The sequence below is a fragment of the Jaculus jaculus genome, chromosome 1 (assembly GCF_020740685.1).
Source record: "Jaculus jaculus isolate mJacJac1 chromosome 1, mJacJac1.mat.Y.cur, whole genome shotgun sequence".
NCBI classification, from domain to species: Eukaryota; Metazoa; Chordata; class Mammalia; order Rodentia; family Dipodidae; genus Jaculus; species Jaculus jaculus.
In genome coordinates this window covers 243,812,564-243,820,823 of record NC_059102.1, presented here as the reverse complement: position 1 = coordinate 243,820,823, position 8,260 = coordinate 243,812,564, and positions in this window count along the sequence as shown.

The window sequence follows — 8,260 nt, the reverse complement described above, 5'->3', positions numbered from 1 at the left end:
TCCTACGGGGCAAACTGAGCCGATGCCGCCGCCTCTGCAACTGTTGTAGGTGTCACCGCCGGAGCCCCCACCACTGCTGAAGCTGCCGTTGTCGTGTCCACCGCTGCTGCTCACCCCGAAGCCGCTGCTCTCCTGGGTCCGCTGCTGCTGGGGCCACTGGTACCGGTGCTGGAGCCGCTGAAGTTGCTGCCAAATTCTGCTCCTGCTTGGGTCCCGCCGTCAGCCCAAGTTGGCGTGGCCGGGTCCCAGGCTGCTGCTGTGTTCGCTGGAGCTGGGTTCAGGCGGCAGGGGAGGGGAGGGAGCCGCGGCTGTTCTGGTTGTATCGTGTGCTTTTACCTCGCGGTCTGCTCCTCCCTCCGTTGCTCGCTGCCGCTCTCCCCTCACGTTTCCCGAGTTGCGGAGAGCGCGGTGTGAGGGGAAAATCCCGCACCTGGCTTGTCCTGCGGCTCGAGCCGAGAGTCCGGCGGTTTTCTGCCGCTCCGCGGTTGCGGCGGGTAGCTGAGCCGCCCCGGAGCCGCTGTTCCCGCCTGTGCAGGCTCTGGATGCTCTATAACTCTTCCACTTCTCCGCTGCCGCCTCAACTTCCTATACACCTCACTTTTTAGTAAAAGTGTGTATTTTGCTGAGTTTTTTTTGGTCTTCCCCCCCCAGGCTGTTTTGGCGTGGTACCTACGCCGCCATCTTAACCGGAAGTCCTCCGACTTCCTGTTCTTACACCCAATCTGTTCCCACAATCTCCCCACTACATACACACGTTTCTTCCAGAATCCCCAAAAGATGTTCCTCCTACCTCAGTCCTCTCAATACTCCAGCTTCAGATAGGCCAAGATTGTTTTAAGGCCCACAAGACAGCCACCACCTTCAGGTAAGAGCCCCAGGAAAACATTAACGCTTATGTCAGAATCAAATAGGGTCAAAAAATATGCAGAAGGGGCTGGAGAGATGGCTTAGGGGTTAAGCGCTTGCCTGTGAAGCCTAAGGACCCTGGTTCGAGGCTTGATTCCCCAGGACCCATGTTAGCCAGATGCACAAGGGGGCGCATGCGTCTGGAGTTCGTTTGCAGTGGCTGGAGGCCCTGGCGCACCCATTCTCTCTCTCTCTCTCTGTCTGCCTCTCTCTCTCTCTGTCTGTCATTCTCAAATAAATAAATAAATAAAAGAGAGAAAGAAAGAGAAAGGGAGGGAGGAAGGAACTATTTCAGGTAAACCTTTAAAAAAAAATATATGCAGAAGGACATTTGAAATTGTCTCTGGGGTAAAAGTGATCGGTTGCTTTTCTGTCGGAGGTGTTTATCCTAACCCCTCAGGGCTCAACCCGGCCCAGGGTCACACACTGATGCTCAGCCAGCTCGCTGTGCCAGGTGTTGGCTAGTTGGCCAGGGGGCAGCTCAGAGCCTGCAGCCCGGGACACGAGGCTGAGACAGCTCCCAGAACATCCTAAGCCCCAGGAAAAAAGAATACCAAGTTCCAAAGTATGGCTGGCTGCCTTCCATGCTTGGAAGCGCTGGGCATCCAGGTGAACATGCACAGGCGGGTTATGGACAGTGATGGCTCCTTTCTTCTATTCCAAGCTGTAACAGGAAAATCCCTCTCCCGGGATGCGTCGTGTTTCAACGTGGTTTTCTCTCGGTCTCTTCTATTGCTATTACGTCTTCTGTCTATACTGTACCCTGTCGTGACTAGCATTGCACCACTGATCCTCTCTCCGAAAGAAATCATCTTCTCAACAGTCTGTTTGATTCCCAGGAGAAAAGGGGTGCAGATTAAAAAAAAAAAAAAAAAAAGGCAGGAAGTGACTTGGGTCTGACACTAGCCTGTCTCAAACCAAGATGAATGTGGACCTTCGTCAGATGAGAGGCGCTGGCTGACATTATACCTAGAATTCTATAAAAATACACTTTGTTCCCAGTAAGCACTTCTCTTAATATTTGTATTCTTATATTAACGCTACTCTCACTTTGGGTAGAGAATTTCTCTTTTCAGATGGCAGCAACCTTGGGATGACTCAGAAGGTATCATAATGCTTGAAAGAAGTGACTGGAGTACTGAGTAACATCTCGATCACACCTTCCAAGGCTCAGGGTTTAATGCAGAAAGAATGTAAGAGCCAAAGGAAGGATAGGACTCCCTACAACATGCTCCCCAGACACAAAATGGCCTGCATATCACCGTGCCTGACACTACCTACACAAGACTGTCCTAAGAGGAGGAAAAGATCATGACATCAAAATAAAAGAGAGACTGATTGAGATGGGGAGGGGATATGATGGAGAATGGAATTTCAAAGGGGAAAGTGGGGGAGGGGGAAGGAGGCTATTACCATGGGACTTTTTTTTTTTTTTTTTTTTTTTGGTTTTTCGAGGTAGGGTCTCACTCTGGCTCAGGCTGACCTGGAATTCACTATGTAGTCTCAGGGTGGCCTCGAACTCTAGGCGATCCTCCTACCTCTGCCTCCCGAGTGCTGGGATTAAAGGCGTGCGCCACCACGGCCGGCCCCCACCATGGGATATTTTTTATAATCATGGAAAATGTTAATAAAAATTGAGGAAAAACTACACTTTGTTTAGATCAGGAGAAAGCTTTTTTTCCAACCCTTCTTATGCTCTGGACCTAGACATCGATAGCTGGGAAGGGATCAAGCAGGCAGAGCTGATTTCCACAGAGAAACACCCTTTATTTGGAAGCTATTACCAATCACCACATCCAGTAGCACATTTCAGCCAGGCCTTAGCTGCTCATCAGTGAATGGCAAAAGTAAGCCAATACGTTCTTTTACCCCATTTAGGAAGAACTCCAACAGGGTACTCAGTACAGAAGACGAGAGTGAGTGTACAGGAACAAATGGAGACATGGTTTTGTTTTATTTAATTCAGGGCTGCAGATGAAACTCATGGCCTTGTGCATGCTAGTCAAGTATTCTACTGATGGGCCACCCCAGCCTCTATGATATATTACTTTATTTCATATTTCTACTTCCATGGGCAAAGAAGAAATCTAATTATAGGAACTATATTTTGGTACAACGAAAAGTTCCTGTTGCTACAGAAAAGAAGTCAGTGGATTCAAAATACAAAACTTTTTGTTGTTTAAACAAACAAAAAAAAAAGAAGTTGGGTGCGATGGGCCACACCTTTCATCCCAGCACTTGGGAGGCAGAGGTAGGAGGATCACTGTGAGTTCGAAGCCACCCTGAGACTACATAGTGAATTCCAGGTCAGCCTGAGCTACAGCGAGACCCTACCTCAAAAGACCAAAACTATCCATGCTCCCTGGCCACACGGGATCTCCTCCTCTAGTAAAGTCTGCGGCTCTGCTGTTTCCGCCCTCTGCATTGCTTCCTCTGGAGTGACAAAGAGCCAGCAAAGTCACTGAGACTGGGGCAGCTCACCGGCAGGCCTGGTGTTTTGGGTTGCGAATTACTCTTCCTCCTGGCTCTCTCCACTCCTCGACCCTATCCCACCTCTGTCTGCCAGGACTTAATTTTTTTTTTTCTGAGGTAGGGTTTCACTCTAGCCCAGGCTGACCTGTCTCAGGGTGGCCTCGAACTCATGGTGATCCTCCTACCTCTGCCTCCTAAATGCTGGGATTAAAGGCGTGTGCTACCACGCCCAACTAATTTTTTTTTCTTGTATATTTAAAAAAAAAAATACTCCCTGTCCCTGGCACAAGAATGGAAAGCTCAGGTGGATGGACGTGTTTGCTAAGCAGCGTGGACACTTTACCTGAATGAGAAGCAACTATCATGACTCCCATTTCACGGGCGCACAAAGCCTCCGTTCTGGGACAATGGTCCAAGACGACACATACTGTCCTAACGACCGGCCTAGTGCCGAGCGTTAGATTTCAATCGCTGCTCCCTCCAATCCAGGGCTCCGCTCCCCACCCCGCCGCCTAGCACAATCAGGCGTCCCCCGGTGACATCGGGGCAGGACCCGTTAGCGCAGAGGTGACCGACTTATCCCAGCGCCCTCTCGGGTGCAGGAGCCCCGCGAAGATGGACGCCGGGCAGGGCGTGCCCCCGAGGGCTCCCCGCGGCGGGGCGGAGCCTGGGGGTGGCGCGTCGGCCCGAGGCGGGGTCTGTGTGCGGCGGGCCGGGCTCGTGTGCGGGCGGGGGAGCCTCGGCGCGGCGGGGCCCATGGAGTCGGAGCCGGAGCCGGAGCCCCGGGCCCGCGCCGCCCCGCGGCCGCTGCACTCGGCGCAGGCTGCGGACGTGGCCTCGGCCTCGAGCTTCCGGGCCTTCGAGATCCTGCACTTGCATCTGGATCTGCGCGCGGACTTCGGGCCTCCGGGGCCGGGCCCGGGGAGCCGGGGGCTGAGCGGCACGGCCGTCCTGGATCTGCGCTGCCTGGTGCCCGAGGGCGCCTCCGAGCTGCGGCTCGACTCGCACCCTTGCCTGGAGGTGACGGCGGCGGCCGCGCTGCGGCCCGGCGCGGCGGCGGAGGCGGAGCCCGTGGCCTGCCACGCGCGGCCCTTCTCGCACTACGGCCAGGCCCTGTGCGTGACCTTCCCGCGGCCCTGCCGCGCCAACGAGCGCTTCCAGCTGCGGCTCACCTACCGCGTCGGCGAGGGCCCCGGGGTGAGTGCGCCCGTGCCGGGCCTGGCCCCCCACCTGCTCTCCACGCCCCCAGCCCCGGTGGTCCCCAGCGTGTGGGGAGGGGAGGATGCAGGGACCTTCCCCACCGGGTCACCCTCCTGGGCTCCTGCCACCCGTGTGCCACGTTCGGTTTCCGTCCTTCCTGCGCCCCTGGCTTGGGCAAGATCACCCACCCCCGCAGCCCCTCTTCATCACGCACACGCTAGGACGACCCCGGTCCTGCATCCCTGCGGCTTCAAGAAACTGCTCCTAGCTAGAACTTTTCTCGTTCGTGGAAACAGGGTCTCGTGGAGCTCAGGGCTGGCTTTGAAGTTTGCTAGTAGAGGAGGTTAAAGTTGAATTCCTCATCCTCCTGACTCCACCTCCCCAGGGCTGAGGTTACAGCATTTAACCTGCACGGACTGAACGCTCTTTGGGTCAGTTCAATGGCTAGCTAGATAAGCGAGTTTCAGTAGTCTGCAAGCAGCTATTTGTGACATGTGCCGGGCTTACATTCAGACTTAATGCTGTCTGGGGACTTTGGGGCCTGGGGGTCCCTGATTTCAGCTGCCTGATGATTTTTTATTTTTTTTGAGAGACAGAGAGATACAGAAAGTGGCAGAGAAGAAGAGAGAATGAGATGCCAGGGCCTCAAGCCACAGCAAACGAACTCCAGACACATGTGCCCCCTTGCATCTGGCTTACGTGGCACCTGGGGAACTGAATCCTGGTCCTTAGGCTTCGCAGGCAAACGCCTTAACTGCTAAGCCATTTCCCCAGCCCCTGATGATTCTTTTTTATGGGGACTGGATAGCACTTTATTCTGTCTGCCCTTCTAGTTCTACAGGTTAAAACTACCCTGAAGCCTAAATGATTTGTTTCCTCCCAAGAGTCGTGGATTTGATTAACAAAAGAATTTGATGGGCGTCGTGGCCTTTTATCTCAGAGGTAGGAGGATCTCCGTGAGTTCAAGGCCACCTGAGGTTACCTAGTGAATACCAGGTCAGCCTGGGTTAGAGAGAGACCCTACCTCGAAAAACAAAAACAAAAGAAACCAAAAAAGTTTTTGATTACAAATGAAAACTGTAATTAAAATGTGTTAGGCTTCGTTATAATTTGGGCTGCTCACACACTTCACATCTTGAGGTTTTGGGGGAGGGGCGAATACCGTCAATAAGAGAATGACCTTATGTGGCCCACTTCAGTAAGCGTCCCCCACCGGTCAAGGGGAGGGAGGCCTTAGGTGTGTGCCGGCTGTGAGGCTCTCAGGGTTTCACAGGTAGCTGCTGGCTGACCCTTGAAACTTGCTTATCTAGCTAAGCAGTTTCCCTTTGCTCTTAGAACTGATCCAGAAAGCAGTTCTGTTTCTTCTTTCACCACTGGAGGAATAAGTGAGTCTTGTGATCCACAGAACACGTTTGAAAAAACGAAAGCCCAAAGCACACGATGCAGATTAGCCCTACGGGGCTTGCCCTGGAGGGAGGCTTGTGAGTGGAGAGTGTCTGGTTGCTCCCCTTTACCTTGATTCCTATTGTCAGTGTGAACAAGAAATTAGACAGGATAAATGAAAAACTATATTAAACTCTCCCCAGATTTGCCTGCCAAGAGTGGCACCCAGAGCTAAACAGCAGAGTTGAATATGTCATTGAAAACATAGTGGCTGAGGTCTGTGCTTGGCAAATGCTTGTCCTTTGCACAGTGAAGGTGTTTATTAATGGCACTGCATGCACCCCTTCCCTCCCATTCCGATGCGGGTTCTCACCTTAATTACTACGCCACATTCTCCCTCACTGGCTTACTGTGGTACTGGGGGATCACACCAGGGCAGGCAGGCAGGCTTTGCAAGCCAGTGTCTTTAACCATTGAGCATCTCTCCAGCTCCTCCCCACTTACTTTTTTTTTAAGCAGGGTTTCATGTAGCCCAGGCTGGCAACCAGTTTGTTACATCGCCAAGGGTGACCTTGGACTAATGTTCTTTCTCCCAAGTGATATGATATCAGGCATATGCAGTTTTATAACTTCAGACTTTCGATGGTAGACACACTGCCAGGTTTCTTCATTCCAGTTTAAAAAAATTTAATTACAGAGAGAAAGAGAGAAAGAAAAAGAGAGAGAAAAAGTATACGCATGCCAGGACCTCTTGCCTCTGCTGCAAACAAAATCCAGACACACGCTCCACTTTGCATTTGGTTTTACATGGCTGCTGGGGATTCAAACCCCAGGCTGACAGATTTTGAAAAAAAAAAAAAAAAATATATATATATATATATATATATATATATATGTATGTATTACTGTTCAATCATCTTCCCAGCCCTTACAATTTTCTTTACACTAAAATCAAAACCAAACCTCGGAGCTGGGTGTGGTGGTGCACACCTTTAATCCCTGTAGAGGCAGGAGGATCATCGTGAGTTTGAGGCCACCCTGAGACTCCATAGTGAATTCCAGGTCAGCCTGAGCTAGAGTGAGTCCCTACCTCAAAAAAAAAAAAAAAAAAAATCAACAACAAAACCAAACCTCAAGAATAGATGATGAGTAAAGAATTTTGGTGGAGGGGAATGATAGCCATTGTTGCAGTTACTAATCTGAACGTAGACAAAGTTAAGTGAGTTGTCTTCATAGACGTGTCTAAAACCAGTCAGGTATGGTGGCACATGCCTGGAACCTGCGCTTTGGAGGCTGAGGCAGGAAGACTGCAAATTCAAAACAGCTGGGTACAGTGCCTTTAGTCCTAGCATTTAGGACACTGAGGTAGGAGTTCAAGGCCAGCATGAGGCTACAAAGTGAGTTCCTGGACTGAGACCCTGCCTGGAGGCGGTTGGGGCAAGACTTTGACAGAACAATAAAAAGATTAACAGAAAAATAGCAATAGTATATAGTCTGTATGTATGACTTCCACACAGTTTCAGTTTCCCCTGTTAGCATGTTACATTTTAGTCTGACACATCTGTCAATGTGGATACATTGTTATTAACAACAGACCATAGGGTTTTCAGATATCCTGTGTCTTTTACTTAGTATCTTTTCTCAGTTCCTGGATCCCATCCAGAACTGGAATTATAGTTAGCAAGTATGTATCTTTAGGTCTCTTGTGTCTTGCTCTAGACCAGGCTGACCTGGAATCCACTATGTAGTCTCAGGGTGGCCTTGAACTCATGGCAGTCTTCCTACCTTGCCTCCCTAGTGCTGGGATTAAAGGAGTGTGCCACCATGCCCTGCTTACCTTGCTTTTTTATTTATTTATTTATTTGAAAGTGACAGAGAGAGAGAATGGGCACGCCAGGGCTTCCAGCCACTGCAAACGAACTCCAGATGCGTGTGCCCCCTTGTGCATCTGGCTGATGTGGGTCCTGGGGAATCGAGCCTCGAACCGGGCTCCTTAAGCTTCACAGGCAAGCGCTTAACCAATAAGCCATCTCTCCAGCCCACCTTGCTTTTTTAAAAAAATATATATTTTATTTATTTATTTATTTGAGGGAGAGAGAATGGGTGTGCCAGGGCCTCTAACCACTGCAAATGAACTCCAGACGCATGTGCCCCCTTGTGCATCTGACTTACTTGGGTCCTGGAGAATCGATCCGGGATCCTTTGGCTTTGTAGGCAAATGCCTTAACCGCTAAGCCATGTCCGCAGCCCATACTTTGCTTTTTTTAAAAAAGAAAACAGGGCTGGAGAGATGGCTTAG